This window comes from Temnothorax americanus, unplaced genomic scaffold (assembly GCF_048541705.1).
Source record: "Temnothorax americanus isolate GAGA-0224 unplaced genomic scaffold, ASM4854170v1 Scaffold59, whole genome shotgun sequence".
Taxonomy (NCBI): domain Eukaryota; kingdom Metazoa; phylum Arthropoda; class Insecta; order Hymenoptera; family Formicidae; genus Temnothorax; species Temnothorax americanus.
In genome coordinates, this window is record NW_027509741.1 from 120862 (window position 1) to 128471 (window position 7610).

Sequence of the window (7610 nt, forward strand, 5' to 3'; positions counted from 1 at the left end):
TGATGCCAAGACAACTTCGTAGATTATTTGTACGTATATTATTGCATTGTCAACCATTGCATCCTGAAGAGCTCTGGGGATGTTTTAAAGTAGCAATGTCAGAAGATTTTATCCGACACTTTGGAATGTTACAAGGACAAGAGAAAGCATATGCGCAAATCAATACTATGCTTTGTGCTGAAGGTAAAAGTCTTGCCGATTTTCCACAAATAGAACAGTTAATAGAAAATGATGAAGAGGCCGATAATTATATGACTATTGAAGAAGTTATGGAAATTGGTATCAGACAATATGAACAGTTAAATGACAAACAGAAAGAAAAATAGTAGATATAATATTAAATAGATTAAATAATAATAATCATCACAATAGTAATTGTTTTTATATCGATGGTCCAGGTGGTTCAGGTAAAACATTTACATATACAACTATTTATCACTTAGCTAAAATTCGTTATAAACATGTATGTACAATGGCTTTTACGGGTATTGCAGCGACGTTATTGCCAGCAGGAAAAACGGTTCATAAGACATTTGGATTGCCGGTTCCACTATTTGCTGATTCCTCTTCCAGCATTAAAATCCAATCAAAAGAAGCTCAATATTTGAAAAAAAAAACAGATATTTTTATTTGGGATGAAGCGCCAATGGCACCGCGATATGCTCTAGAGATTATGGATCGAACGTTGCATGATATTATAAATAACGACTTACCTTTTGGTGGAAAAATTATCGTATTAGGTGGTGATTTCAGGCAACTTCTTCCTATTAAGATACACGGTACTCGATGTGAAATTGTGAATCTTTCTATCAAGTTTAGTTCTACTTGGAAACATTTTATAAGTTTTTCTCTAACGGAAAATATGCGAGTTCTTCCAGAGGAAACTGAATTTGCAAAATTTTTATTGAATATGGGAGATGGCATATTAAATGATGCTAACGATAATATACAACTTCCAGATTGTTGTATTGCACCCATTAATGCCGATATTGTAGAAGATATATATGGTGATCTAATACGAAATAAAGAATTTAATAATATGGCTAAGTGTGCGATACTTTCTGCAAGAAATGCTGATGTAGATGAAATTAATAAACGAGTTGTCGAATTATTAGATATATCTGAAGAACGAATTTATACAAGTACAGATAGTACTGAAAATTGCGATGATAACGGTGACATTGGTGAAGTTTTATTGCCAGAATATTTAAATACTTTGTCTCCGTCAACTCTTCCTCCTTACGAATTGCGTTTAAAACCGAATTGTGTCATTATGTTGATTAGAAATCTTAGTATTAATGAAGGTCTTTGCAACGGCACTAGATTAATGATTATAGAACTTGCGGATCATTTATTGAAATGCAAAATTTTAACAGGTGATAAAGTAGGAGATATCGTTTTCTTAAATCGTATTACTTTGTATTGCGAAAATGTATATCCTTTCACTTTTAAAAGAAGACAGTTTCCGATAAAATTAGCTTTTGCTATGACAATTAACAAGTCACAGGGTCAGACATTTGACAGAGTAGGAATAGATCTTCGCAAAGACGTTTTTAATCATGGGCAACTTTATGTTGCCCTTTCACGAGTTAGATCTTGGGAAGCATTAAAAATTTATCTTGGCAATCAGCGGAATAATAAACAAGTTAAAAACTATGTATATAAAGAAATATATGTATGATTTCTCTTCTTTTAAATTTTAATATAAGGATAGTTTTTTGACATATCTATATAGGATGTGTGCGTATATTATTAAAAATGTACAGTGTTAAAGAATAAATGGCGCTTGATATATATATATATTGATATATATAAATAAATATATATATATATATATATATATATATATATATATATATATATAATAAAGAAGCTAAATGGCGCGCGCGCAGCGCGCGCTTGTAATGTTCTAGTATTAGAAAAAATAAATTGGACGCGACGAACGACCGTTGATTCATTCGTAAGGGCTCGTCAAGAAGAGTAAAACGATATGCGACACGATAGGGTTTGAATGGACGAACCGTTGGAAAATTACCTGTATATTTCGCGAGCTTCACTTTTTTCGCCGAGGTCGTCAGACAGCAAGCAAGCAAGCAAGCAAGCACGCGCGGGTAAACGCCGCCGTGCGGTAGAGTGCGTTGACCAATCACTCAAGACATATTAATGGAGAGTCGTAGGCCGTAGCGGTAATCGTTGAAAATAGTTCCATTTCGTACCGCCTACTGCTACCTACGGCGTTTACAGCGCGAGTATTGCCGAGCCAATCAGTGATTGAACCAGAGTGAATCGATAAATTTTGAAACGCAACCCGAGTGTTAGTTTTGTTATTGAGATAAATTTTTTTTTTCAATCCGAATAAAATCGAATTCAATCGAAGCAAATGTCAGGTGAATCGCATATAAACGTACTTTGTTTGTTCGCGTGTGACGATGAGGTTATGTCATTTATAATTTTACGTCATTTCTAGATATCAATCATGTATGTTTTTCTGTAGCATAAACTCGTAAAAAGTGAAAAGTTTGTAACGGCTTGACTTTATCGAACGCGGACTGATGTGCGGGATCAGGAGTCCGATGACAGCTAGAGGCCCAGAGACAATAATCAATTTAGTGAGACATGCAGTAGTTTTATTCACAGTTTAATTATATACCCGAAATGACGCGATATATACAACGAAGAGGTAGTGCGGATGCACTTGATGACAAACGCGGTATCGTTACTCGACGGGCTCGGTATGTTACATTACGTAGTACATAGGCGGCCGCGGTCTCGTTTACTCGACGGGCTCGGTATATTACATAGACGTATTACATATAGGCGGACGCGGTATATTTACAGGTAGTGCCTTTGCACTTGATAACGGCGCGGTATTCAACAACGAACGTGGTAGCGTTACATAGACGTATTCCACGGGCTCAGTACATTACATTACGTAGTACATAGGCGGCCGCGGTCTCGTTTACTCGACGGGCTCGGTATATTACATAGACGTATTACATATAGGCGGACGCGGTATATTCACAGATAGTGCCTTTGCACTTGATAACGGCGCGGTATTCAACAACGAACGCGGTAGCGTTACATAGACGTATTCCACGGGCTCGGTACATTACCTAGACGTATTACATGTAGGCGGACGCGGTATATTTACAGGTAGTGCCTTTGCACTTGATAACGGCGCGGTATTTAACGACGAACGCGGTATAATGCTTGGAGGCTCGCGGATGTCGCGGTATCGCGATGATATGCGTGCGGGAACGCGTAGCGTGGGAAGATTTCCGGAGCCCCGGCCCCGGGGCGGCGGCAGCGAGAGCCCTCGTTGCGAGGCCGAGCGCGCTCGACCCCGCGTAACCGTGCCTTCGGGGTTAGGTTTGAAGGAGTGCGAGAACACCTGAGAGCTCTCAGTCGAGACTCGGAGCACCGGACCTCGTTTGGTGTGTTCCCTGGGAGTCGGGATAGGTTTCGTCTGGAAGAAGCGGAGCTTTTCGACGAAGTCTCTCTTTCTCGCCGGAGCGGCGGTTTATATACCCGCCCGGCGCGGCGGGTCCGCGAGGAGCGCCGATCGTCGCGCTGTGGTGGGGCGGCGCGGCGCCGCGCTCGTCCTCGGGGCGGCTCGGCTGCCGTCGTTGCTCGTCGGGAGGCACTGGTGCCGCGCTTGGCCCGCGCACACGGTGCGTTTGAAATTATCTTTAAAATGTGGGCTCACCGCGCCCTGGTCTTCGCCCGACTGGTCGTCGGTCGGGCGGCATCCGGCATCCGGCGGTCGTTAGCCGGGAACGATGCTTAGCGCACGGGGTGCATCGTTACAAGTTTTACCGTTGAATTCGATATTTCTCAATAACACTTTTCATTTTTTACCAATTTACACTAAGAAAAAAGATACACGATCAATATCCAGAAATTACATCGAAACACGAGTGAGACACAATCCCATCGCCTCTGTGTTTGATATTACCGGAGGAAAGCGTTCGCCGAGATGTGGTGATAATATTCGCCAGCGATTTGGCCAGGGAAAAACGGAAGGTCGTATAGCAGTTCAAAAAGGGTAAATCTGGACAAGAGATACAGCAGTAAGTAGTCCCTGTATGTGCCAAAATGGTATCTCGTTTTATTACTTGTCAATGTAATATTCTTGACGGACAGTATTATGCCAATCGCGAGTATGGTCTTGGTTCACAAATAAAATTAGCTTGCTTTTATGACAATGACAGGTGTAATGGTGCACGTATACATTTAGGTGCAGTTCGAAACTGCCAGTACATTGCGTGTCATAAGAATATGAAAAAGACTACCGTTGGACAAACTTCTTCCCCAGCATTTATTACATTTTTACCATCACCATCATTTTCTTTATTAACGTCAAAATGAACACTATCTTCACAAGCACTTTCTCCACAAGTGCTGTTTCGTTATTCTTATTTCTTTTTCGTTTTAGGTCCCTGCCTCGGATGGATCGTCGCTGCTGCTGCTGCTGCTGTCGCTGCTGCTGCTGCTGCTGTCGCTGCTGCTGCTGCTGCCGCTGCTGCCGCCGCCGCCGCTGCTGCCGCCGCCGCCGCCGCCGACTTCCCGGATCCTCCCATCACCGCATACTGGAAAACAACTTATTTTGTAATATATTTCTAATGATCTTTCAGTTTATTAATATACAGTTTTATTACATTGTTTCTAAAAATAACTGATAATTATATATAGAGGAAATTGGTCTGAATCGGTTTGAGAATTGATCCATTTCACAAAAACCACGACACTTATCATCGTGCCAACAATGCGATTATAATCAACCGTCAATAGTGTTCTTAATTTTACCATTGGCATGACGATATAAGTATTGTGGTTTTTATGAAATGGGGTTGGGTGACCGACTTGTTACGGATGTTTCTAGATAAACGCGTCAGGTTAATCGACTATCGAGTCGCGTTTAGGTGTGAAATCAGACAGAGTGCTATCTGCTTTATATTGACCAGATAGAGAACAGCTACTTTATTTATAAAGTTTACAATTTTCTTGTATATAAAAGAGAAAAGACGAAACACGAATTTTGTATGTAGTCTTTATTTGAATCTCTCTCTCTCTCTCTCTCTCTCTCTCTCTCTCTCTCTCTCTCTCTCTCTCTCTCTCTCTCTCTTTTGGTGGACAGGCCAACTTTATATTAATACATTTTATCTCTACTTTAACACGATTTGAAATAGGTGGCCGATTTAGACCACTTTTTCGTAATTAATAATATAATATTTTGCGCAATCAACAGACCACGCATACAAAGTACCGAAGAATTTTCTTGTTAACGATTAATGTAACAAATTCTTCTTTTTCAGATTTACGCCTCGGGGGAATATGGGATCAAGTGTGAAGAAAAAAAGGGAGATGGAGGGGTTGCAGGGTCCAATGTTAAATAAGTACGACAATGAACGCGTACGTTTTTCCAACAAAAGGCTTCCTCGGTGGACGAGTGGTGTTTACTGCCGCAGTTTGAAATAAAATAGACTCTTACGCACGCACTATATTTCGTATCGAGTAACAAGTTGATACAAAATAATTTTCATTTATTAATAACGAATAAATTGTTTTATTTATTAATAATTATTCCTTTTACCATCAGGAATTATGTACAATCGTAATGAGAACGCATATATGTGTTATTTATTTGCATTTATGTACTTAAACATTAAGTTTTGTATCGGAAGACTTGCAAACCAAGTGGTTTTAAATATGTGTACGAGTAACATTAATTTTTATAATTAACGTAAACTAAAATAACATTGGTTGCTTTTCATTTACACTCAAGTGATCTGAGTCACTCATTGTCAGTTATGTGAGTATTTTTTTACTCGGGTAAGATGTCATTTTGTATTTACTTGCTTATTTTGGTGAAAAAACTGTCGCATAATAATATACAGGTTCACGGCCTTACTTTTAATGTTAGTTTATTAGATTTGTCAAAGCACATGGTCTCGATTGTGGATAAAAATTCAGTTGAATCTCACTTGCCAGGGTTGCGTTCCAAAATTCACTCTGGGTAACTAAAATATATAGTTTACGTTACGTACACTATAGCATTTTAGTTAACTAGAGTGAATTTTGGAACGCAGCCCAGCGTGCAAAAAGAACGTGCGTTTTTTAACTCTGTGAGTTACGACACGTCGCAAGTGAGAACTATATCTGAATTTCGATGTAAATGGAAAGCGACTATTACGTTTAATTGAGTAATATTTGTAAAAAAAAGAAACAATTGCTAACTTTTTTAAAACAAATTTTAACTTTTTCATTATCGTACACTTATTATATAATGGTTGTAACAGTTGTCCAGTAACAGATAAAGTACTGTGTTATTTATTAATATATTTCTAATAATATTTCACTTATTAAGATATACAGTCTATTAAATTGTTTTTAAAAATAACTATTAAATGACTAAATAAATAAAAGTGACTGGTTCATGAAAATAACTAATAATTATATATTGGTGAAAAGTGGTCAGAATCGGTCTGAGAGACGTGCTCCATTTCATAAAAACCACGACACTTGGACATGAATAGGATATCCTAATCCCCAGTACATCCGATGGACGTTCGATGTATATCCAAATTAAATTTGATAATTATTTTATGTTAACGTTTATAAGAAACATTTTTTATTACTAAAATTATTTGAAATACTTAAAAATATTTAATTTTATAGGCTTGCAAACTCCATAAGAAATAAAAGATATGCAACGATAACTCGCATGTTCACTTTTGCATGCTTGTTTGCTGCAAACAGACTTGTCTTGACTTGCCTGTCTTCGATTCATAATCCGCGGTGATGAAAAAAATTGCATGATTGCTCTAGAGGGTCGATTGTATTTGAAAACAATAAAAATTACAAAAGTGAGCGAATTCACCAGGTATCAACCAATAAAATTATAAATATTTTACTAAATTCGCTCACTTTTGTAATTTTCTCTAAGTTTTGAAGTATACACGACCCTCTGCACACAGGACGCTTTCAAATTTACCGCGCGAGAAACGGCACGTTGATTGACTACCGCGCGGCAAGAAAGCGAGACGGTATCTGTAGATAATACAGATTGCGCGGTAAGAAGGTACGTGGTAGTAGTCGATCAACGTGTCATTTCTTACGCGCGGTAAATGTTTTTGCACGTCCTAGGTGCAGAAGTCACAAGAAGTCATAAAATCACACGCAATTTTTTTCATCACCGCGGACTGTGACTCGAAGACAATAGGCTCTGTGGAATTCGTAAGTCTGCCTATACTATAATATTAAATATTGGAATCACTGCTTTTATTTTAAACAGTGGTTTAGTATTTATTACACGTGGTGTGCCTGATATAATGAAAACAGGATTTCGGATGCCCATCGACATCAGTCATCGATCCATTTTCCTATCGCATTCTCAGTCACTCCACACACATGCATGCACACTCGCACATACGCATATACAATACGCGCAACATGCATACGTAGTACATATTCACATACACGCACGCATATATATATATACGTATATATATTGTATATATGTAAGTCCGGAAGTATGTTCCGGGACTTTTATTTTTGATATCGGTATATTCCGGGACATTTGGCAGTTTCCAGGACTGTCCTGGAAAAAA

At 38.6% G+C, this 7610-nt stretch overlaps 1 long non-coding RNA gene across 1 annotated transcript; it reads left to right on the forward strand.

The window, feature by feature from the left end:
* The first annotated feature begins 2276 nt into the window (after nt 1–2276).
* LOC143904840 (uncharacterized) lies at nt 2277–7309 on the forward strand. Its single transcript, XR_013259053.1, has 3 exons — nt 2277–4070; nt 4436–4608; nt 5316–7309. It is a non-coding gene; the product is annotated as an uncharacterized LOC143904840 (long non-coding RNA).
* The last annotated feature ends 301 nt before the right edge of the window (nt 7310–7610 follow it).